General features: G+C 48.7%; 1 protein-coding gene across 1 annotated transcript in view; it reads right to left on the minus strand.

Annotated features, from left to right (window-relative positions):
• SH3PXD2A (SH3 and PX domains 2A) overlaps window positions 1–24135 on the minus strand; it is a 262339-nt gene that overhangs the window by 192627 nt on the left and 45577 nt on the right. The gene's annotated exons all lie outside the window — the stretch shown is intronic.

Raw genomic sequence — 24135 nt, forward strand, 5'->3', positions numbered from 1 at the left:
ACAGCGGATTTGTCCTGACACCGTCCCCGGGAAGTAAGGCCACCCCGAAACACCTGCTTTGCAGACGGGCACGGAGAGATGAATGCCGCAGTTATACGGCACAGCGAGGTCACGCTGTGATGTCAAAGCCGCACCAACACGATGCCCCGTCAGGTCAATTAGAGCCTCTCAGGAAGGCTAACGATTTTGGGGTGGGGGGGTCCAGATATTTTTCCTTTCTCTCTGGAGCTAGTTCATCCACAGACAGCTCACGTACTCACACTGTGTAACTGGGACATGTCCTAAAAGGCTCCCTGCAGGACACAGAGACAATCTGGGCTGGGGAGAGGATGCTCTAGAGCATCCTTCTTCATCTCCCTTTTTAAAGGTGAGGTTAATCCTTATCGCTATTTCTAGAGAATAAAGTTTACAGTTGAGAGGAGCCAGACTGGGGCCAGTCCAGGCTGGAATAAGTGATGGGTGGATAGGAGCAGAAACAGCTCTGATGAAACCATGCTGCACACAACAGAGCGCTCATATGGTAGTGATAAAAACAGCTTAACTGGCAAATTACAAAACATCCACTAATTTGGCTCTGGGTGCATGAGAAAAATGAGCAGATGCATAAGGTGAAGAAAATAGAAGAAAAACAACTCTGAAGTTGTTGTATGTCCTCAGATGGGGACTGCAGCATCTCCACTCGTCTGCATAAGGATCTTAGAGCCCTGCTTCTCCTCTCAGCTACACCAGGGCCAGCCACGGGTATTTCCACTGAAGACAGAGTTCACACTAGTTTTACCACAGCAAACCAAATCTGTTTCTTCACCCAGGGAATATGATGCTGTCACTGCCTATCACCTTTTCTTCCTTTGTGACCAGTTTTCATCCACCAAGAAGCTTCTACCTTAAACCACCTTCACCTTAAGTTTGATTCAGATTTGCCTGTGTGTTACGTCACATCAGTTCAGATTAACTCCAGGGGCTTTAGTTCAGGTGATCTATGTTTACACCAGCTAATACGTGAAAGCGTCCTGTCCTTTGAGGGAGAGTCTTTGCTCAGGGTCACCTGCATGTTTTTGGAAGTAAAATACCGAGACCTCAGAAGGGCTGGACTTGGAGTGATGGTGTCCAGCGTGAATGTGCAGCAGGTATTTTCTGAGGGTTTTCACGATGAAGCTAACTGCAGTCTCCAGCGGCATCACACAGCCTGGCTGGGAGGCCTCTGTGGCTTGGAGATGAGCTGGGGTAGGCTCCGTCTACAGCTCCAGCCATCATCTCCTTCCCACTCAGGATGCGACTTCTCTCCCATGGAGGGAGATCAGGAAGCCCCTTCACTCACCCTGAGTCCAAGCCAGCTGACTTTGTCCCGCTCTCGGTGCTGATGGACTACGTATGAACCTAGCCGCACATGCACTTTTTATCCTTAAAAAATCACAGGTGTTGGTGTGCCCATCCAGACTGCAAGTGAGCTGCAAGAGACCAACGTGCTCCGGCGACAGATCTCCAGCAATGAAGACTGCACTGGGACAGCAATGGTAACAGGCCTGGGGCTACAAGCTCTCCTGCAACACTTGCCTCCAGGCAGCAAGAGAAACATTTCTGACAGCACTGTCAGAGCAAAGGTCCCATTTGTAAATATGACTTCAACTCTAAGAGCTTCACTAAAAGTAAAGGGAGCAAAGCACTGAAGTCACTTCCATAAATCACTGCTTCCTAAATCACCTGGGATGTTTAAAAATATTTACCTTCCATCCGTCGTTAAATTTCAAACTTTTAAGCCAACCCATTGAAACGCAGTGTAGCTCCACTGAGCTTTCTGGGTTTTTTGGTTTATTAATCTTACTGAGCCACTCCCAAGGCCTCACAGTGCAAAAGCTACAAGTTCCTAAATCCCACCCAAGTGAGAGTCTTTGTACAGGCAGGAGCAGTTCAGTCCCACGCTGGGGTGCAGCGCACAGGCTGGGAAGGTCACTGGGAGATTGCAGTGCCTCAGACCTTCTGGTCCTTGGGAAACCTGTGGCAGCACTGAAAAACATTGCTTCACAGCTGAAAGCAAGGTGCCAGAGGGTGTAGCTTAAAAGCAGCACAGAGGTGTTAGCAGAGTACTGCTATTAATTACATACTTGCTGTTAGCAAGAATTATACTCCAAATACTAAGGTCAGCACGATTTGCAGGCTGGGTAGTTTTTGCCCCAGTCTGTTCTGTCCAGCACTGTCTTTCTGTCAGAAAATTCAGAAGACAAAATTCCTGAGCTGCTCTGCAATGTCACACGTGTGGGACGCATCTTGCAGGGGGCCCCGTGTGTGACTCCTCCGGGGCCCAGCTGGTCCCCAGAGCAAAAGGGGCGACGAGTGCTAGAGAACCACCTCTGTAACACACAGCAGTGCCCAGCTCTAGATTTACCTCTGTTTTACTAAGATGTAACTGCTGATTTTATTGGTCTTTTAGGCCTGGGCTACTCAGACAGACAGACCCTGTCTTCAGAGACTGATTTTGTTAGAACGAGTGCAAAAGCCCAGTGCAGGAAAGCTCTCAGACCAGATGTATACATGCAATATAAGTTAATTTTGCACCATGACAGAATCCATCCTTAGAGAGGTTTCCACTGCTCATACAGAAGTGACCGCTGGTTTAACTAAGCCTTCTTAAAAACACATTGTTAGTTAAATTGGTACAGTTCTGTGAGCCTGCAAGACTACTCCCCCACTTACACTACTGTGAGAGAGATGGGACTTTAGCTCCAAATGTATGAAATTTAATCTCCCTGTTTTCATAATCTACATCTTCTCCACAGCCTGTTAGCTCTGCTTGATATATTGTCCCCTGGAAACCATAAGTAACTTTAATATTGAAAACAGAAAACAATAGCTCCGAACACAATGGCACATTTTACTTTGGAAACTCCATCTGAAATGGTATCTAGTCATCTCCATAGGACACTGCTTGTAGCTCTGGGAAGACCGGGGGAGAGCGGCCGCCCAGCTAAGCACAATGGAGAAATCACGCCAAACAAAACACAACCATAGGTTTTAACTACACACTGGGAGGAGATTCCTTTGTCTTTTTTCTCCCTCTCTCCCTACCTCCAAAACCTCGAGATGTTTTGCCTGCGTATCTGGTTCCAAACACGTCTCCTGTCTTTGGGGTAATTTAGGAAGGAGCGCAGACAAAGTATCCCCTTGCCCAAGCGGGGAGACGGAGCTGCACATGTAACAGATACCTCACTCTGCGCCTCGAGGGAGGAACCAGGCAGCCGGCAGGACGGGCACTTGCAGACAGCTCAGCCCCAGGCGCAAGTCTTCGTGCTCCCAGTGCCAGTGCGGGCGGTTCAGCACAGGCACCGCCCGGCTGCCCAGGCATGAGGATCTCCGGAGGCTGCTAAGCTTGTTCAGAAGGTCAGCAAAGCTGTCCAGTGCAGAGGAAGGACAGACTCCAAGCCGTGGTTACCCCATCGGGTTTGCAATGAGGAGAGGGAAGAACTGATGCACTGAAATACAAAAATGAACCTAGGCTTGCTTAGGTATTGAGTCATTCTTATCAGAATACAAATCTTGAATGACAAACAGTTGTTCTTCCTAGAGCCTATCGCAGTGGTATCTCACAGATGTGTTTCTATCTGCAGATTGATCAGTTCTGGGCACGGCAGGTGAAGTCCATGGGTAGCAATCAGAAAAGCCACTTTCAAAGAAACCTCCTATCACTAGCACAATTACACAACATGGGCTTCTCAGCTGCTTGCCCAAACCTACACAAGCTCGTTCCAATTGCTGTCCTAAAGCACAGCATGGATATTGCTCTCTCTTTAAAAAAATGGAAAGACGCAGGTGAAGTTTGAGTCCTTAAAGCCAGAGCCCAGAAGAAGATCCCTAGAGACCTGCACAGCCCTTCTGCTAACCCAAAGGTCCTTGTAGATGGACCAGGCCCCAACACGGGACAGCACTGGAAGAAGGGACACCACGTCCTGCAGGACAAACTGCACCCAGCCCCCTAAGAAGGGAGGCTGGGACTGAAACCTTATTTTTGTAAGTACAGCTCTGCCTTAGGAGCTTTGTTAATGTAATTGAGAATGAAAGCAAACCCTGGGAAAGTAGAGGGGTTTGGACGACGGCCATCACGACTGCGTGTGTGCTGCTCGGAGCAGGGTGGGCACACCAACTGCTTACACGTTCAACTGTGCATGCTCTTTTGTTACTCCAGGGTATCTCACTCAGATAACAGTCATTCATCCCCGGATGCACTGCTTGTGGACCAGATGGCATACTGCGTATTATACCAACTAATCACACGTAATATTTGGCAGAGTATTAAAAGCATCGATGAAGGACTTTGACAATACTGGGGGTGGGTGGGTTGTTTTTTCTTATTATCTCAGTGGCTTTTAAGTTGCCCAGGCACACTGTCAAGAAATACTATCAGGGCTGTGACTCTTCCAAACTTGCAGATGATAAAACTGCTACAAGTTGTGAGGGACAAACTGCACACTGAGGTCTGTGTCCGCAACTGGGAGGAGAGGAAGTCTCTAAAGGCTTCATCCTCACGTCAGGAGGTTTCCAGCCGGTTTCACTGCCTGGTAGTCTTTGAGAGACCTGAGGGCTAGACTATGGCCAGTGGGTTCAGGCCCAGAAGGTACCTGAAACGCTGCTATCTGCCACATGGAGCAAGGTGCTGCCTTTAAAGCAGTAGCTGTTATGGCCATGTTCAGTGGCTGAGCGTTGTCAAATCGACTAATTACTGCCCTGCCTCTCTTTTCCCCATCAGGGAAAACGGACACTGCTGGGCATCGTGCAGGGACCTAGGGCTATTTCTGATCCTCCCCACAGGCTTTCACATGTCTTTATTCCGCCCTCCTCCTCCCCAACGCACAAAGCTGTGACAAAGGAAGCGCCGTAAGAAGGGCGCCGAGACTGTGGAAACATCCCTACAGATGCGCTGGAGGTCTAACAAAGAAGCTGCAGGTATCACCCAGCTCTCTCCTATCCTTGCACCTGCCTCAGGCAGGGAATCAACAGTGTTGGCCCTACCAGAAATTAGCTGACGATGCTTTGACGAAAGAAGCATTAAGGAACATGGTAGCTTGCACCAATGAGATTCACTGTTCAGGGCCAGAGCCAAGCCCTGTAATTCCCCTATTACCGGCAGCCAAACTGTGTCATGGCAGTTCAGCATCTAGAACCAGCTGCTGTTTTTGTGAGCCCGTGATCCTGGCAGGCTCTGTAGGGTTACTTGTTTGAAATCCAAAGGCCTGACCTGAAGCTTAGGGAAACTTTTGCAAAGTTACTTGCTATCTTCAATGTATTTTTGATCAGCCTTTAACAGCTGTAAGGGATCAGCATACAGCATATCTGGGGAATTGTCTGTTCAGCCCTTTGCAGGGTCTAGCTGTAGAACTTAATAAATAATAATAAAAAAAAGGGATCCCAAAAAGAAGTCAACTGGAGACAAGGAGAAGGGAGGAGGAATGTCACACCAACTGCTTTCTGCCAAGACATAGGTGACTTGGAAAATGAAGTCCCATGTACGTGTCCTGCCGAGGTGTAAGATGTACCACACAAAACGGTCACAGTTTTCCATCATAAAGACATCAGCATCACTGGTACCCGACTACTACTAATCTCTCTTCATTATCAAATAGAGGGATAGAAAAGGGCACAGGAGGGTAGCAACTACACACCTGTGGCCAGTCCCCATGCAGACATGGGGAGCTGCACTTTGCCAGCAACCCAGATGCAAAGTTATCTAGCATAATTAGGGTTTCCTTTGGGGGGAAATCTTGGCTCAAGTAACTGAGTAAATAAATTACACTACCAGACACACATGCATACACACAAACAACCTATTTTGCTCGGCCAGGTGCAGACGATTGTTTCTGGCTGGTGCACGTCTCTCCATGAGGTCAGATGCAGCAGGACGTGGTACTGGCCAGAGACAGAGGAAAACCTGAGAGCGGCTTCAGAAAACAGAAACAAAACTCAGAAGAAATTTTCCCTGCACTAACAGGTGCAGAGATGTGATTCTACTGCACATGGGCTTTCAACGCTGCCTGAATGTCACACTGCAGATCTAACATCGTTAAGGAGGCTTTGAAATCTCACCCCTGCTTTGAACCTTGCAGATTAGTATCAACGTGAAAAAGGATTTGGAGTTGGAGGAAGATGCTCATATTTCGAAAGCAAGCACTGGCAGGTGAAGGGGCAAGCAAAGGGGCTGGTCTCCATTACAGGCAGCAAGAGCAGCCTGGACAGGCGATTCCCTTGCCTGCAGGTAGGGCTGGACAGGATTAAACAATGCAAATACAACAGAGGCTTGAAAATGAAAACAAACCTTCCCTTCCTAGCCACACTGAGGCAGGCAACGAGGCAAACTGCCACACAACTTCTCTTGCCTTTCTGTTAAAACTGAGCTGAAGAATATGATTCAAACATCAATGCTTTCAATGACAGATGGGCTGACGCTGTAATAGTATCTCATATACTTAAGAGCATCTCTCAAATGTCAAAGAAGAAAGTGGGAAAAGAACTCCGAAGTTTATATCCTGGTCTGAATGTGTCCCTAGAGGTATTGCTTCCAGATTTGATGCATATGGAAAGAACCCGTTTCTAACATCCGAAATGAATCTGGAGAAAGGAGGTAAAACTAACAGGAGGAAAGGATACTGCTTAGTGATTATGAGGTTGATTTCAAAGTGCCCCATGAATTTTACTCCATGAATTGAAGACTCTGCATGAGAACAAAATGATCAATCTGAGTTTTCACCATGGCCCCAAACACTGCTGTGTTTGAGCACCTGATGGTCAGGATTGAATTTATCCTCTTGAAATCCGTGGTTGGTGAAAGCTCTTGCAGAATGGGGAATCCAAAGCCCCAATGTCTAAAACCCAGCTTCTCTGCTTTAGGCAGGACAGGACAAAAAAAAATATGATGTTCTTCCCTGCACCGTTTGTGGTGTTTTAATCATCCTAAGAAAATAAGACAAAAGGACAACATACCTAATGTGTCTTTAGACAATTATGGTTTGCACCAGATGTAAAAGAGCTAGAGATTGCTGTTAAACTTGTCCCCACTTTGGAGAAAAACAGCCCCCAGTATTCGGAGGCAGGAGCACATGGAAGCTGCAACCGTAACCCTGCCTGTAGGAAACCCTCGCTGCAAATCCCACCAGGGCAGGGTACAGCCAGTGTCCAACGCAAGTGGCTCAGTCCTGAAGTCTCATTCCAGCTGTCCTCCTTCATTTCCCCCATCTCCCTTCCCTTCCTCAGTAAAATGGTGCTAATAATGCAACGTTTCCATCTCAGCAGAGAGCTCCTGGGCTTAACTAATCTGAGTTAGTGAAAGGATTATTTCTTTAGATTTGTATTCATCAGGGCTTGCTTCTTCCCATGCATTTTTGCAGCCCCTGACACAGAAGAGACCTATCTCTGCTCAGAGCAGGTATGTGCTACTGAAATACAAATAAATTAACAGGTTACCACGAGGGAAGGAAAGAGTTAGTTTTCCATTCTAGGACTGACTCACTTGAGAGCCTGACATATCTGAAATCAATTTTTTAAAATATATTTAAAAGGCTCTCTTTTATAGAGGGACTTTGTTATGACGTGGAAAATTCACAGCTCCTAACATCAAGACATGGGTGGAGGGAGCCTGCAGTATGAATTAAAAATAATGTGGTTGTTTGCAGAAATTAGCAGCACCGATTTAAATCCACACTCCCTCCCTCCTCAAATAATTACCCTATGAACGGAGGTGGTTTATGGAGCCCTGTGGAAAATGTTCCTCATGGCCTCCGTTCTGAACCCAAAATAAAACACATCACATCGCAGCAAATACTTCACCAGGGTGCTGCTCTCTCTTCCCCCCAACCCACGCCTCCCATTTGTTGCTAATTAAATGAAACAGCAGGTGCTTAGACCACAAGCTCAGCACGGCTGCAGCGCGCGGAGTGATGAAACCCCCCTGGAATGTCTTCTTGGAGAACTGCATCTTTCCAGGGACCAGACTCCAAGAGGAAAGATCAGATTAGAGGCAAGGGCTGGATCAGCCTTTGGCTGAGAGCTCCACTATCAGAGGGTGCTTTCAAAGGATGGGTCTCCAGAGTCACTAGAAATGTCAGGTTTCTGGGGAAGACACTGCCGCCTCTGTATTTTGCCAAACCACCTTCCTGACATCCTTGCTACAGGACACGTTTAATACTGTGGGCTCTGCCTTTGGGGTCATAGCACACATGTCCCCCTATTTAAACACAGCTCAGTATTTCCAGATAAGCTTTATCTCCACTGGCACCAAGGTGCCCATCTTGCTGCGAAAAACTAAATGAAAGCAAGACACCTGCAGAGCTTAATGCATTGCAGCTTGGAAAAACCATCTACCTAGTTCTCAGTAGGCTTTTTTCCAGATTTGCTTCTTTCAGAATATAAGTGACGAGCTGGTCTCCATCTCTCTGTTTGCAAAGTACCTTAGTTAGTCCATGGTAAAACACATTTTTTTTTTCCCTTCATTAGTTGTCCTCAATGAGATTTAGCAGAGTTCTCTAATGAGGCTGAAGCTATTCTGAAACTCAAGGGTGAGATCCTAGGTTGCTATTCCAGGAAATAAGGCGTGAAAGGCACAGCTGAAACCATCTAACATGACTTTGACGGCTTAGACCCTGCTCCAACTCCCAGTAGTCATTCTGCTGCCACTGGCATCTTACAGAGCAAGGCAAAAAAACCATACTGTAATGTCAGCAAGCATTCAAAGATCATGAATCCAAAATTCAAGTGACTGGCTTAAAAAATTACAAACAGACTTCAAAAAATTTTTTCTCCTTTGCTTTACCTTCTGATGATGAAATCTTGGGTGAGGGATGGGATGAATTTTCTAGCTTTTACCCACAGCCATAAAATTTATATACTCCCTTAAAAAAGAAAAAATCACCTGACTCCAGGACCTGGGACTGAAAAATAATGCAGGGCATAAATTGGCATTTGGTCCCATCTACCTTGCAAGAAGAACGCTGTGAGGCTGGAGGCGGTTACGCGAGAACCATGTCCAACTGCAGCAGACTGCGGAGCGCAGCAAGAGCCTCTGTGCCACCGCCGACCCAGCGCCTCTGCTCCACCAGGGCGAACGGCGCTGGGGCTGGTGAGACTGCGCTCGTCACATCCGGGAGGATGAGGTGGCATCGCCCCGGGCAAAGCTTCTCCCCTCCCGCTCCTCTGACTACAGTTCACGTCTTTGTTGCAATCGCAGAGGTACTGGGAAGGTTGAGGCATCACTGGGGAGAGTCTCACGTGGCTGCCCAAGGCGCGGGCTGATCCGCTACAAGCTCAGAGCAGGGCATCGTGCTGGGCGGCGAGGACCGGGCAACACCGTCTCCCTCCTCGCCCCGGCGGCGCGGCTCAGACCCGGGCTGGCTGCTCCGCGCGATCGTGACACACAAGGGCCTCCCCCGCGCGAAGGCAAGCGTGGACAGCTCAAACGTCGGGGGAGATGATTCGCAGTGACGTCCCCAAGGCGGGGGCCATCCCCGCCTAACGCTGGGTGAGGCCAGGAAGCGGATGCGGGACGAGCCAGGGCGGCAGAGCCAGCCCCGGAGGTTAGCAGCCGGGTTCGAGCACGTGACGCATCAGGCCACGCTAGTTACGTGCTCCGAGTCGCCACCGCGGGCAAACGGGTGCAAACCCGGAGAGCAGGTCTGCAGCAGCCGCTCACACGCGGGGACGTGTCCTCACGCCGCGACTCCCAGCGCAGCCGGTTACCTGCCCGTCTCCACGCTGCGGTCCCATTTACCGATCGCCTGGGAATACGGCACGGACAAAACCGGCGCCATCTCCTTCGTGAGAAAGAAAATGGCCCTTTCTGCCATCAACGCCAGGCCCGTCACCCAGCCCCGATCTCCGCACCAGATGCCCTTGCCAGAGGTTGCAGGACTCGGGTTGACCCTTCGTTTTCCCTGTGATTAACACGGCCTCTCCAGCTCGAACGGAGCACCCCATCTCTGACCAAAATTCTGACTACGTTTTTGTAACTTAAGGCAACATTCTATGTCACGTGTCCAACTTACCACCAACTCGTCGCACCACGTTACAGCACTGACCTATTTTAGCTCACCCTCTGGGTGCAAATCCCTCTTCCAGTGTTTGACCCAGCCGCAGGTGGTGAATTCATTTTAGTTCCGCTGTGCAGCCTGATTCAGTGTGCAACGCACCAAGCATGACACACCTCTCCATTTCCACCCGCAAGCCCAGAGACTGTCCCTGAGCTTTTCCTGAACCGCAACCCCAAGACAGGCATTTATCCCCAAAGCTGCAGCCCTCAGCTGTGCTCCAGGCAGGAGAAATCCCTGGCAAACATACGAAGGAGGAAGTAATGTTTATTTCTGCTGCTCAGTGACTTCAAGAAATCAGAGCGCCCTGCTCTGAGGCAGCTCCAGGACCAAGCTGCAGGAGACATCAGCACAGGGATCCATGACTGGACATCCTAAACCAGTAACCAACTGGGATAATATGGTACAAACATGGAAATAAACTCCTCACCCCTTCTACAAATTCCATTCCTGGCAGCAAAAGTCCATGGGGCCAGGACTCAACCCCAGGAAAGAAAAGCACTATTTATATTTCTGCTGAGCAGTTCACTTTTCTTTGGTCACTGTGCTGACGTTTCACTTATTCACCAAACCCTGTTAGAAATGGCTGGGGGTTTGCGGGGAGGAGAGGGAACATGGTCATTAAGGTCTGGCTTAGCTACTGTAATACAACTAATCATTTGGCTCTGTTAAAAGGACTCCCAGCCAAAGACTTCAAAGCATTTTAAAAACATTAATGAATAAACCTTCTCTAGAAGGGCTGTTTATAGCCCCCATTTCATTCCCAGATAACCTCCATGCCACACCAGCCGTTCCCAGCTCCTCGTTCCACACCACAGACTCCCAGCTCCTATTTAAAAAAAAAAACGTCCTCAGACTAAGGACAACGAAGCATATTTTGACCTAGGCGTGGAACAGGATTTAACACAAGTTTCTGAACAGCACTAGACATTAACCTCTAGTGTTCCTGCAGCCCACAGCACGGCCCTGCTCAGCATCGTACCCCAGGTGCGTCCCACACCCTCGACAAACCCTAAACTTTATCAGGCTTCTCTCCAGCTTTGACAGACCTTTTGCAAAGTTCTCCCTTTGCATAACCACAGCTAGGAACCACCTTGCTGAAACACCCCAGCCTTTTCCATTCCATCTTCCTTATTCCCAGATCCCAATGACAATCCAATCTGTGCCAGCTCCTGAAATAGCAAATATTCAATATCCTGCCCATATTCCCAAGCAAGACATGTCAGAGGCCAGCACCCCCTAACCAGCATGATAACCCAAAGAGCGCTGCAGACTGTAGACTACAGTGGCTGTTGCAAGGCTGAACTAAGTCACCAACACAGCAAAAACTGCAAAACAGCCTACATTTGTCACAAGAATGCATATATCGCCATGCGCCATCCCATATTCTATTTTCCTCACAAAAGCCATTACCAGGCAAACACATGCACCGGTTTTGCTAAGGCAGCAGCAGCACATCACTGCAGTGACCGGGACAAGCCTGGGCTTGGATTTCAAAGCTCCCCATAAGCACATGAAGGCCAAAACGTCCCGTGGGAGAGCAGCACTCACTGGGTTGTCAAAAGCCAGAGATTAGCCAGATAAAATAGAGAGCCTGTGAAATAATTTCCTCCAGGTGCATAAGATACACTCCCTGTAAGACAAAGCTTCTATCACTAAACTCACCTTTGCTCTCCGAAAGAAATTTTTCCCTGTTATCATTTACTTAGTCCTTTTCTGTTTTGCTTTCAAATTCCTTCCCATTTGGTATTTTCCTCCCTCTCTTGCACACACACACACGCACACACTGTTTTTGTGGTTTGTCTTTTACATCTCTCAAAACACCTGGCTGAAGGTAGCAGCTCAGCAAGTCGCACTGGTTTCTTAACACACCCTTAAAAACCCCCAGATGCATCAATACCCAGGCACATGGCTCTGATGTCAACTCAATCTGCAAAAATACCGCTAAACCGATTAGTATCTACCCTTGACTGCACCTGGTGAATCACAGACATCTCTGCGTTGACACTGATGCCTCAAAGAGCGGCTTCAGTATAGAGCCCTGTTTGCACTGCACATTTACAGAAATGGCCTTAAACACGTGGCTGCTCTCCTGAGTCGCTGTTTAGTCCTTTCATAGCTTGCTCACAGCTTCTGCCAATCAAGAATTTGTCGGCGACTAGCTCCACTCAGAAGTGCAATCCCCCGCACTGGACTGCAGCTCCCCTGCTCTGCTCCTCTTTCGCACCCTCACGGGGTCCCAGCTGCACTGTACTGAATCCCATATGCAAAGGTCCACTTGCACCACAAGGAAAGTCTGCATCTCATGTGACCCTTGCTGCAGCCCTGGTGGAGACCCAGGCCCCAACGGAAAGCTCTGCTAAGTACCTGCGGTTCCTACCCAGAACAAATCTCTCTGGGTTTGGATTTGGGTCAGAAAGAGGCTGGAAGCATGCCCTGAGGACACAGCCTGCAGAGACCTGCAAACTCAGCTTATCTGAGCTGAAGCCAGGTTCCCTACCATAAAATTTCAACAGAGCAGCAGGGACCCAAATCTGTAACATCCTGTGACTACTAGCACTGACAAGTGCTTCAGACACTGAAGCGAAATCACAACTGCTCTAATAGGTTTGCGTTTACCTTCCAGGAATCTCTCTTGGGCCTGTCTGGATTTCAAAGCCTTGTCCGGCTCCAGACCCCACCACGGCAGCTTCCTCTCCCCTTGGGTGACTGTGTGTAAAATGAATGAGAACAGAAGAGCCCATGCCCGAGCCCATGCCCGAGCCCATGCCCTTTCCAGGCATGGTGCTTCTCACGGTCCCTCCCATCAAACAAATATCAAGAGACCATCAACTCTGATGGTATCTGCCATGCTTCTCTTGGGCATGGTCAGGGAACAGCAAATGCTAATCCAATTTAACTCTGTGGGACACCGTTAAATGGTGTCGCTTCACAAGGGCGAGGAAGAAAGTGTAGTTACCAGCCTCAGCTGTGCCAAAGGATCTGACACCCTACAAAAGTTCAGGCTTTCCCTTCCCTGTACAGATCTTACAGACCAGCGCTCTCCTAAGAGGAGAGAGGAAAGCTGGGGAAGCAGAGCCCCCAGTTTGCAGGGTGTTGCTCAAATGAGGCACCCAGGAATGAGGAGGGGAAAAACTATGGTTCCCACAGATCACGTATATTCTTGCTTTCTGCAAGACCTCACCACTCATCTGCTCAGCAGCACGGCTCCTTAGTGGGTTTTGCTGCCCTGATCACTTCACTGAAGACTCACCCATACTTCCCCCAAAGCAGGGAAAGCGGAAATTGCAAAAGACCGTTCTGCAGTGGGAATCCTTGTGTTTTCATGAGAAATGAAATCACTCTGGCTGCCAAAAAGGAGAAATATGCTGCGACTCTCGGTGAACAGGAAGGGAAAAAGGTGGGAAACAAACTCCTAACTTCATGCTCCACGTGCTTCTCCTGCAAAAAGGTGAGTTATTCAGGTACTACGAGGCAGAAGCAAACAGCACCCGACACTCACAAATCAGGCTGGAAGCGAGCCCGATGAGAAGTCTTTCCTACAGCAGGCAGGACTACGCACAGTCCGCGGTGGAAGAAACACTAGCTGATTATTTTGTTTGCCCCTTATGCAAACCCTGGCTTAACAGCACCAAGAGCTATGGGTCCTTCTTGACACAGCTTTTCCACATTGGAGGCTGTACAAGCAGAAAGCCGGGAGGGGTGAGGTGGCAGGGAAAAGAAGCCTGCCAGAGCCCTGCATAACCTTTCCATTATGGCTGGGCAATTTTCTATTTGCACTTAAATGCAATAATGTAAATAAACTCCCCATAACCCTTGCAGGGCTATTTAGGACGTTTGTGAAAACAACCAGCTCCTCTCATCGTGAGCCAAGGGATGCGAACACAACAGGCACTTCTCATCTCAGTCTCTACACACTTAATGAAAGTGAAGGATTGTATTCCCCACACAAAAGCGGAATTGTGTTTCAGGGCTGGGGGTGTGAACTCCATGCGATTTTCCGGCAGTATAAATAATTGAAAGCTGAGTACGATTACTCGAGTGGTGAAGTGGTGCAGAGGGGGGTTGAATTGTCATGCCTGAACTCTCTGGACTTGGGTGCTTCAGGGAAGAAAGGCCACAGAAGGAACTCGCCAAGGAATTTAATTTTCACACAGAGATTCCAGAAAAAATGAAAAGGCTAATCTTGATCTCTGGTAAAAAGGAAATACGCTAATAAAGCGGCACTTTGAGAATTCCCTGCCAGTGTGTGAAAGCAGCCCCGAAGCAGTAACTTCAGCCGGGGTCAGCCCCGCAGCCGAGCAGCTCTCCTGCGCTTTATTGTTCCAGCAAACAAAACCTGGAACAAGGTTAACAAACAAGCGGGCTCCTCCCAAGGCTGCACTTTAAAACCTGCTGTGGAGACCTAAATGGGCTATGACAAGACCTTCCAGCACAGGAATAGTGAAGATGGAGGTGGGATAACATGGGAGGTATGCACAGAGCCTGGACACGCTCTGCTGAAGAAAGACTTTCCACCCCATTTTACAGTGATTCTGCAGAATCCCCTGTATGAGATATGGGCCAGGGACACAACCAGCAGGTACAGGCCCACCTATACCAAAATGTTCACACTGTGGTTCACAACATTTGGAAGTTTCAGGGGTGTTTGTGCATTTCTAATAGCACCACAACCTTGTGCAGACTCGTGTTCCTGACGCTTTTAATTTGTAACAGCAAAAGCAACCAACAGCAATAAAAGAAAATAGGTCTGAATCCTCCTCAACTGATGTAAATCAACTCAGGTAATTTGGGAGAACTTGTTGTATGTCCTCTCTGTGGATGTATCCAGGAGAGTCCTTCCCACATAGCAGGGCTGCACTGTCCTCGCGCCCCTGGGTAAGCGATAGGCATAGGATGTAGCTACTGATAACAAGAATTTCCACAAACCAAATCCCAAAAAAGCAAGGGAACAACTCACAGCAAATAATCCTCTTAACTAATTTCACTGCTTCCTGTGCTTACAAGAGGCCCATAAACGAAGTCTAATATTCCTGAGTTTGGAAACTATTCCCTCAATGATTTAGGTGGGGAACAAGCTTGTGTATCTCAAGTGGTGGATGCCAAGGGAGCATCTGACACTAGTATATAAGCTAACCTTTCTGTTCCCCAGTGGAACGGCTTTAACCCTTTATAAATCAGATAACCACTTCCTTGTAGTGTGAATTCATGCACTGGGAAATCTGCTATCCATTATAATTGTACAGCGCTCCCTTGAGATCCTTGGTTTGGACAAGGATGCCCAATTTGAACTCTTTCTAGATAGTTCATAAAAAATGCATAAAAACAAGTTGCCTAGAAAGCAGGTAAAGCAATTTGGTTACAGCTTCCAAATAATATTCATAGAGACTTTTTCAGTCTTTGCCCAGTTCTAAAAATACTATCTCAGGAATATGTGAACATCTGGCAATGTGGCATCGCTTCACAGCAGTCAGAGCTGAACTGGAGAGGGAATCTGAACCAGAAACCGGCATCACAGCTGAACTTTTTCAAGAGCTTTTGCCTCTTTGGGCCAAGAGCCTTCAATGCAGGCTTCTCTCTCGTATTAATAAAGTCAATACACCTAAAAAACACACCCCACTGGGCTCTTAATAGGCAGTGAGAGTTCACCACCTCAGAGCTCTGTCACTCACTCGCAGCTCGCAGCGTGAGGTTTCTCTGGAGCATTAGGCTTATTAAACAGTAGAAACAGTAGGACTAGGCTTGCCTGACATGGTCAGATCCCCCATCAGCACAGTGAAGTGACCCAGCGTGCCGTGCTGCTGCAGCAAATACCATTCATTGCTGCATTGACTTCCCAGCATCCAGCAGGATAACGGCATTTTGTTACGGGTCTCATTTCTGAGATTTCCCCGACTGTATCTGTACATCTTCTGCAGGAGGAAGCTGCAGTCCAACCGCCTGCACTCCGAGCACTTGCTGCGGGCTCCCGACCAGGACACTTCCCTCAGCCGCTATCGTAGGGGCCAGGGGTCCCAGAGGAAATCTGCTTTATGGGCGCTCCCTCTCCCACACAAAATCCGAGTTACTTTAGCCCCACACCCTGACGCACCTTCCCCACTGAGCCCCCAGCCTTCAACAACCCTTTGCGACACCCCTGATCTTTCTAAAAACACCCTACTCATCTATCTAACTACACACAGAGCCGATAGCTTAATTAGACTTCGTTTTACTTCTATAATTAGGAGCCTGTCTAAAGAGCAAGCTACAAGTTGAAGGCTAACAAAGAGCTGCTGGTGTTGAACTACTGCTCAAAGGCTGCAAAAGGCAGGAAATCAGCAGCAACCGTGAACTCCCTCCAGCAATCAGAGCAGCTCCGAATTGTGCAGCCCCTCGAGAGTGGCTCAGGTTGTCGTAGCACAGCAAGTGAAGGGATCGCACAGATGGGGGACAAAATTCATCTTCAGAGTGGCCTGCCACTCAATGTCATGCTTCTGCAAGACCTTACAAGTAAATATAGCATTTAATTTGGGAGAGAGAAGGAGAAAGCTTCTTGGTGATGTGATTAAATATTTCAGTACTGCTGATCCTACACACAGGATAGGAACACCAAGAGAAAAAAGGACTTGTCTACATCTGGGAGAATATCACTATTCTATGTATGAATACCTAGGTGGTGCAATGACACCAAACAAGTGCCCGTCACTGATACCATGGTGGGATCCAGGATCTCGGTCTTACGCAGCACGGAAATGGAAGTGCACGCAACCCTGCGAGATGAAGCCTCCAGAGGTCCCAGTCCCACTGCGGGGTGAGGACAGCTAGGGATCCCTACCTCCCACCCACAGCCCCAAAACCTCACTGCCCCCTTGTCCAGAAAGTGTAAGATTTTTGTGAGCTTTACTTGTATTGCGATACCTTTTGGGCACAGTCAGAGATGGTACTATGGGATGCTGGCAGGAGAGTCACCTAGCTCTGACCCATTGCTGCCCACAGAGAAACTAAAAACCTTAATCCTGTGATAGCAAAGTAGATTCTCTCACCTCTACCAAGGGACATTCCTCCTGAACCCTCAGCCCACACTTTGAAGAGCAGGTTGAGCCACCAAGCCACTTTCTAAGCCCATCCTGTGGGTGGCTGGACCTGCAGATGGGGCAACCTGGAGAGCATTTTAACTTGGCACTGAGCTGCAAACTTTTCCCTACAGCCACCATGCAGAAGATTCCCGCGCTGTGGCACACGGGCAATATTCAAGGGTCATCTTTATGTTTCAACAGCACCCACGTGCAAAGGCGGTGGGGTTGCCATAAGCTTGGTCCCTTCCACAACTGCAGGTTATTTGTGGTGTTCATCAAACATGGGCTCTATTGTAGCTTGGCAGGCACTTTGCCATTTCCCCGTCATGGCCCTGATCTTTGTTTGATGTTGAAAGTCTCTTTAGAAACAAATACTGGAAACTGAACAGATTGTTTTGCGAAGCAAACATTTAAATAATGATGGAAATAAGAATTATAAACAATTCCATTTATTCACTGAAGACAAAGATACTGCCCCAAGCCAGATGGTATCCTAAATGCATCGATCAAGTGCTAGGAGGAAAAACTGCATTTAAACAGCCTTTAAATTAGCTAAGACAATTGTTTCTAGCTCAATAACCACATTAGCTATTAATATTTTTTTTCCAGGACCATCTCAATTCCCCCAGCAAGTCCTGCTACTGGCAGGCTGGCCACTGGGCTGAGCTGATCCACTTTTATGAAGGAGTAGCTAGGGGTCCCCGCTATTAAAAGCCAAATATCTGCGTCTCAAGCACAGCTGCACCATGTGCTCCAGCACAGTTGCTGAAATGCAGGAGGCATGGTCAGCACTCACAACCAGCAACGCAGGGCTTCTCCTGGAAACCTGGTATTCCGGATCACCTGCAAACCTTGCTGGTTTCTCCACACACATTCGGGACTAGCAGCAGTAGACAAATGGCCCGTGTTTACTCAGAAGAAAGGACGTGCCATTTCTCCCCAAGGGGCCAGCACTGACCTTTTCGAACAGACATGTTGACAGAGCCACGTTCTGATTTCCTCTGAATTTTCCCAGGCTTGATTCAGTTCCAGTCCTGTTCTTAAGGAAGCTGTTTTCAAACCAAACTGTAAATCCTAGCTGCTGGAGTAACTCCATCCCCACTGGCGCCACGACCATCAGGGCCAGCTCTGAAGCCGAGACCTGGGTCTGAACCTTGTGGGTTAGACATGGAGCCGGGCATCTGGTCCAGAGGGCCATTTCACAGCAGCTCTCATTTTCTACAGCAAGGCCAAAACGCTGAGGCCCAGCACCCCACATCAAGGGAACAGGAACGGGACAGATGTGATCTTTGTGACCCAGACCCATCCTGGCCAAGGCCGGCACAGCCCAGAGCAGAGGGAAGCATGCTTTGACTGCAGAGCCCAGATTCTCCATGGTGAATGCAGCCCAACAGGAATAAAGCCAGTAAATAAAAACTTCCCTTTCCCTGCCTTTGCTTTACATTTCTCTGCATGCACACTACATCTTGATCCCATCTTTTTCCATGCTGTCCCTCCCCACCTCCTCCCATGCCCTATTTGACCCCGCCTTCTCCTCCAGCTCTTCTGCCTGTTTCCATATGCCCCCTCATACGCACGCACGACCCACAGCAACACTCCCCGAGCTCGTCAGAGGCTGGGAATCTCTTTAACGTACACCTCCCACACCGCAGCAGAGGCAAGCTGCATCACGCGCGCAGCCACAGCAGCAGCCCTCTTCCCTTCCCACAGCACCAGCAGTACGTGCCGGTGGGACCTATGGAAGGGGCAGCCCTCACACGTATGGAGTCACCACCACTGGTGGGGTTGGCTGAAAGGACCCGGTGGTGACTTCTGCTGCAAAGACCCAACAGGTTGAGCGTCAGGAGGCAGTCTGCAAACTCGGGAACACGCTCGCCCCATTGCAGGTCTTATCAGTCATGCAGAATATAGGTAAGTTTGGCACATGTTTGAGCTTGTCAATTCACCACTCCTACAGAGCTAAAAGCATGAACATGACAACACAGAATATCGTAGGTCCTACAAAAACATCATTACTGAGCTAGACTACTGACTACCAGATAGACTACCAGATTTAGAGACTAAATGGGCCTACGTGGGCAATTAACCCAAATGAACGAACGGAGTCCATATAAGAAATGTCATTTAACTCCTGAATGAGACTGAGGGTTTCAGCAATGAACGTCACAGCTGCTTAGCGTGGGCGCCCTTGCTGTGTGCGTGCAGGGGGGAGAACAGGGGGCTCCAAGGGTGGCATCAACACAGCCCCACTGCACAGCAGGAACCCACCTCGCAAGTACCCAGCGCCAACCCTGCTTTGCTCTGCCCCAAAAAAAACAGCACCCCAAAGCCTCCGGGTCCAGTGTCATATCACAGCAACGCTGTGAAATACAGAGTGCTCAGGCACGTGCCACACTTACGACCACCAAACTGCAATGAGAGTGGGTGTTACAAAATTTGATGCTGTTTTGGGAACAGAAAAAAAAGAGGTGTTTATACAGAAGAGCACGTTACGGAAGAAGGATCAATAAGTGTTGTGCTGATGAACTCCAGTCTGAATAAGAAAAGGAGAGTTACAGATTGCAATTACCGTTTTTATGGCACTGTTTTTGTTTAATGTGCTCTTCAGTGCTCAGTTACTCCATTACAGCATTATAAACAATCAGGATGACCCTAGCAATAACAAATGAAGCTCTTGATGTTTTATCATCAGCCTGGAAATAACTTACAGCACTTTCCACTTCCTAATAAAATTCTTGATATTCTTTATTTTATAATGTTCTAATTGGCTGCTAGTGAGATCCTCTTTCTGTGCCACTTTGAAGAAAATCTGCTTAGATCAGCAGACCGCATCTGGCAGATAATTTTTTGCTAACTGATACACGAAGTAAATGCTCGAATAGAGCTTTGTTTATTTGCCTTTTCAAAATTGTGACATTTCGGATGTCGACTTGTGGCCAGAACGTCTCTGTGGGTCATTGTGCTGAGCGCCTGCCTCCTGCCCACCTAACATTCCCGCCGCCGCTCCGGCGGGGACGCTGCTCGCCTCTCTCGCACGGCCAGAAACGCAGCGTGGGATCACGGCATGCCACTAAACCAGCTGCTGTGCTTTGCCTTGGAGGAAGCTGCGTTTCACTGCCGTGAGAAAGGATCCTTCCGCAGCTCCGAACATGACAGGATGGACGTGCCTGTAACACTGCTGCTTCACCTCCCTCTAACCCATCACTGCTGGCAGTTTAAGCTAAGGCAGCAGTTTCTGCACCGAAGCATGGCCACATTTATCCCACTCACTCTGCTGGGGAAAGGGTTTCTTGGCAGAACAGCAGCCAGGTGGGGTGATAATATCCATAAAACGTCCAAAGTGGTAGCGAGCAGATGGCAGGGTGAGGTGGGCAAGAGGAAAAGAGCCATCCTTCAGATTTACTAGCTGCAAACTCTGTTGCTGCTTCCCAACCAAGCATGGTCGCTTGGAGGGTGAGCTGGCTGCACCCTTTGCCCTACACCTCAGGTAATTTTTTTACACACAGGCCTAGCTGCAAATCCCCATCCTCCTAAAAGCATCCAAAAGCACTTTCCAGCAGGAAAATTTGGACCTTACATCTGTAAATGTCTTTTGCTGCATAATGCAGAGTGGAAATGCCAGGAATTATCCCTGCTATCCCAATAAAACAATGTTCGTTCTCAGCTCCTGTGATGACAACAGGAGCATTGCTGACCTGATCTACCCACTCAGGACAGGACTCTGCTCCCGCCACCAGCGAATCCATCAGCAATGGTGGGAGACCTTGGACGTGCCGAGGGAACGTGCCACAGTGAGCCACCGGCCTGCTGTGAGGGGCAGCACTGGCCACAGACAAATGTTCACATCGGGCTGCAGGAGCCTGTCCCCAAGCAGACCTGGGGCTCAGCAAAGGAGGACAGTGCAGGGGTACGTGGGGGTGGCTGTCACCAACCAAAATGCAGGGGGGACCTGGAACATGTGCTCCCATGTGCCGCCCAAGAGCCAAGTACCCAGGTGCAGCGTGCATGAAAGAGCAGCACTTAAAATATTACATTAGAAGTGGCTTTGACCCCACGCGGTGCTCAGGTGTGAACGCCTCTCCAGGGTGGAGGACAACAGATAATTGGACTTGACAAGTAATTTATTGCACTGCTTTCATCTATGCAGAGTTAATTCAATACTCGCAATCCTATTTACTGAAACACTAGCACCCATATGTGTGCTGCTGCCACAATTTGACCCATGCCTACCAGCAGATGTGACTTGCTTGCACAATTAAATAATGCAGCTACACCCTGATTTAATTTAAGCCCATATTTATAGATCCCCAGGCCTCATTCAAGCAGCACAGGGCTGGCATTTGGCTTGTTGCATTGGGTTTTGTTTGTTGTATATCTCGCACATTCATGGGACAACCTGCAGCTCCAAAATCTCATGGCATGTCCAGATTCACCGCCCTATTACTTATCTTGAAAATAGCCTGGCTCCCAATTCAGGCATATGCTGAAATAGCACTGCTGAACTTTTCTGGGATTTGAATCTTTGGGACAGAGCAGCCTCTTACCACCTGCAATGCCTCAGAGGATTTGCTAGGAAGCGTTTAAAAAACCCAGTATCTAGTAATCCAAGGGCTCTCAAAACCGCTGAGCCATTTCCCGCAGACACTGCCATTTGGGGAAGGGTGGACTCTTCTTTAAAGAAACATGAAATTGTAGTAGTGAAATTAATTATTTGTATTCCTCCTCCTTTGCCTCTGGGCAGCCTCCTGGGTTTCCCCACGAGTCCTATCACGTGTCACTGTCAACATCAGGCACCACAGCCCTGATTAAGTCACTACAAGCCAGCCCTGTTACTCCACTGCCAGTTGAGAGCAAAGTGAAACACATGCGGGCGCAGGAAGCCCTGGAGCGCAGCTCCGTCATGGACGCGGTGGGGCAAGTGGGGCTGCTGGGGACCTGCAGACTCCAGCTGCTCTGGACGCGTGCAGTGCTGTGATTTGGCTGAGCGTTACTCACTGTTTGCTTGGTTTTCTCCTGGAAGCGTCACAAGGGGAGAGCAGGGACTTGACGAAAGTAGATCCATTACGCTACAGCGCACCATGCTACTGTGCATGGCATCAGGTAGCAAAACCCAGGTCCAACCAGTCCCACAACGCTAGGGGGAAAGTTCAAGCTTCCACCAAAAATCTGGGGATCACAGGTCACACCCTTACCTGGAGCAAAGTAAAGGGGATCCAAGTGGACCACCTCAATCCTCAACAAGCAGGTAGCACCCCCAACGCCTGTCACATGTCCACGGCCAAGAGTCAGGTTCAGACACATCCAGAGTTTGGGGAATGGGCGCTGGCACTCCCATAGCGGTCTCCTCTTTTTATTGTGAAATGCTCTACTCTGGGCTTGCCATTGCAAATACATCACTCATGTATTCAGGGAATCTTAACATGAACTATTGTTCGCACTGGAAGATGCAGCCCAGCCTAGACCCCCATTACAGGCCAGTCACAGTTCAGAGAGCAAATATGGGGAATCCTCCACTCCTAAATCCTGAAACAGCTGCTTTACAACACCAGGCACATTTTCCAATAAATGCTATGAAGCTGTCCCTGTTGCAGCTGCCTGAAGCCAGGGAGAGACCAGGAGCAGGTCTGCCAGATATGGGGAGCTATTAACCAAGCATTAAGCACAGGCAATTGCAAGCAGCTGGCGCAGGGCTTGTGGAGCTGTTATATGAGATTAATTTATCCTTTCAGTGCCTGCTTATCCATTTGCTGCAGGTAACACAGCATTTGCCCTTGAGCAAGAATCACTGCACATGAAGCCGTAAGCAGTAAGTGCAAGGGTTTCCCCAAATGCCCTGACCTTTTGGTTGCTTTTCCCATTCCCTCCGCAGGCTTCAAAATTAGAATTGTAAATCCGTGTTGCAATTCAAGATCCAAAGCTTATTTCCCTTTCCTCACATAGGAGATGCTCTGGCAGCATCAGGAGCCCAGAAAAAATAATAGAAAAGAAAAAAAAAAAAGAAGCAGCAGCATCTCCAGGAGTCTAAAAGCACCTTATAGCAGCCTGAGCACACTCGGCCTTGTTCCCATTTTACAGCTGGGAAACTGAGGCACAGAAAGACACAGCGAGCTGCTCAGGGAGACATGAGGAGACTGTGGGAACCCTGGCTGAAGACTTCAGTCTCGCTGACTGTGAGCCTCGTGCCACAAGAGCTAAAGAGGCCGGTGCAGAGGGCTGACACTGTTCACGCAGCGGTGGCCCTGACAGAGATCCCTGGGAGGGAAAAGGGTTAAAGGAGGGAATTTTGTTACTTTCTTGTCGTATTTTCTCGTGGGGGGAGAAGCGTTGTGCGAGCGGGAGTTTTCCACTGGCGCTAGGCCCCCTTGCACTTATCAATGGGACCTTTCAGGACTCACTCCCTGATTGAGACATCATTTCCTGTCCAACACACTAACCCCATTGATAACTCCAAGCTTGATGGGAACTTTTCAAACCTACCAGGAAAGGCCAGGAGACCCAGAAGAACATATACATGAAAACAGTACTGGGGCAAAAAGAAAAAGAAGAGAGAAAAAGAAATAGTTCTGGCCACAGTCCGCACACTGACAACAAACATGCAAGATTACAGAGCTGGGCATCTTTAGCAGGTACATCAGGCGCAGAGCAGCTGCTGCATGTGAGACGTACTGCTCATGCCAGTGGGACTGGCAGGCCTGGAGCTTCAGGCCAGTAAGGAGTGGAGAGAGGCATGAGAGGAAGCTGAAGAAAATCCCCCTTTTGTCTTCAAGCCATATGACAAACAAGAAACTCAGGAACCTCTACAGAAACAGTCCATTTTTCCTCCAAAAAAGCTAGAGGGTCATAGCCTATATTTTCCAAAACTGTCTAGTGACTTCAGATGTCCAAGTACTATGAAGTCATGTAAAAGGAGAGCAGTGATGAAACCAGGACTCTTCAAGGTACCTCGGACCAGGCACCCAAGGGAGGAACCAGTTTCTTCCTGATTTATCATGGCAAACAGGCTCAATGTCATTTTCCAG

The sequence above is a fragment of the Apteryx mantelli genome, chromosome 7, assembly GCF_036417845.1.
Source record: "Apteryx mantelli isolate bAptMan1 chromosome 7, bAptMan1.hap1, whole genome shotgun sequence".
NCBI classification, from domain to species: Eukaryota; Metazoa; Chordata; class Aves; order Apterygiformes; family Apterygidae; genus Apteryx; species Apteryx mantelli.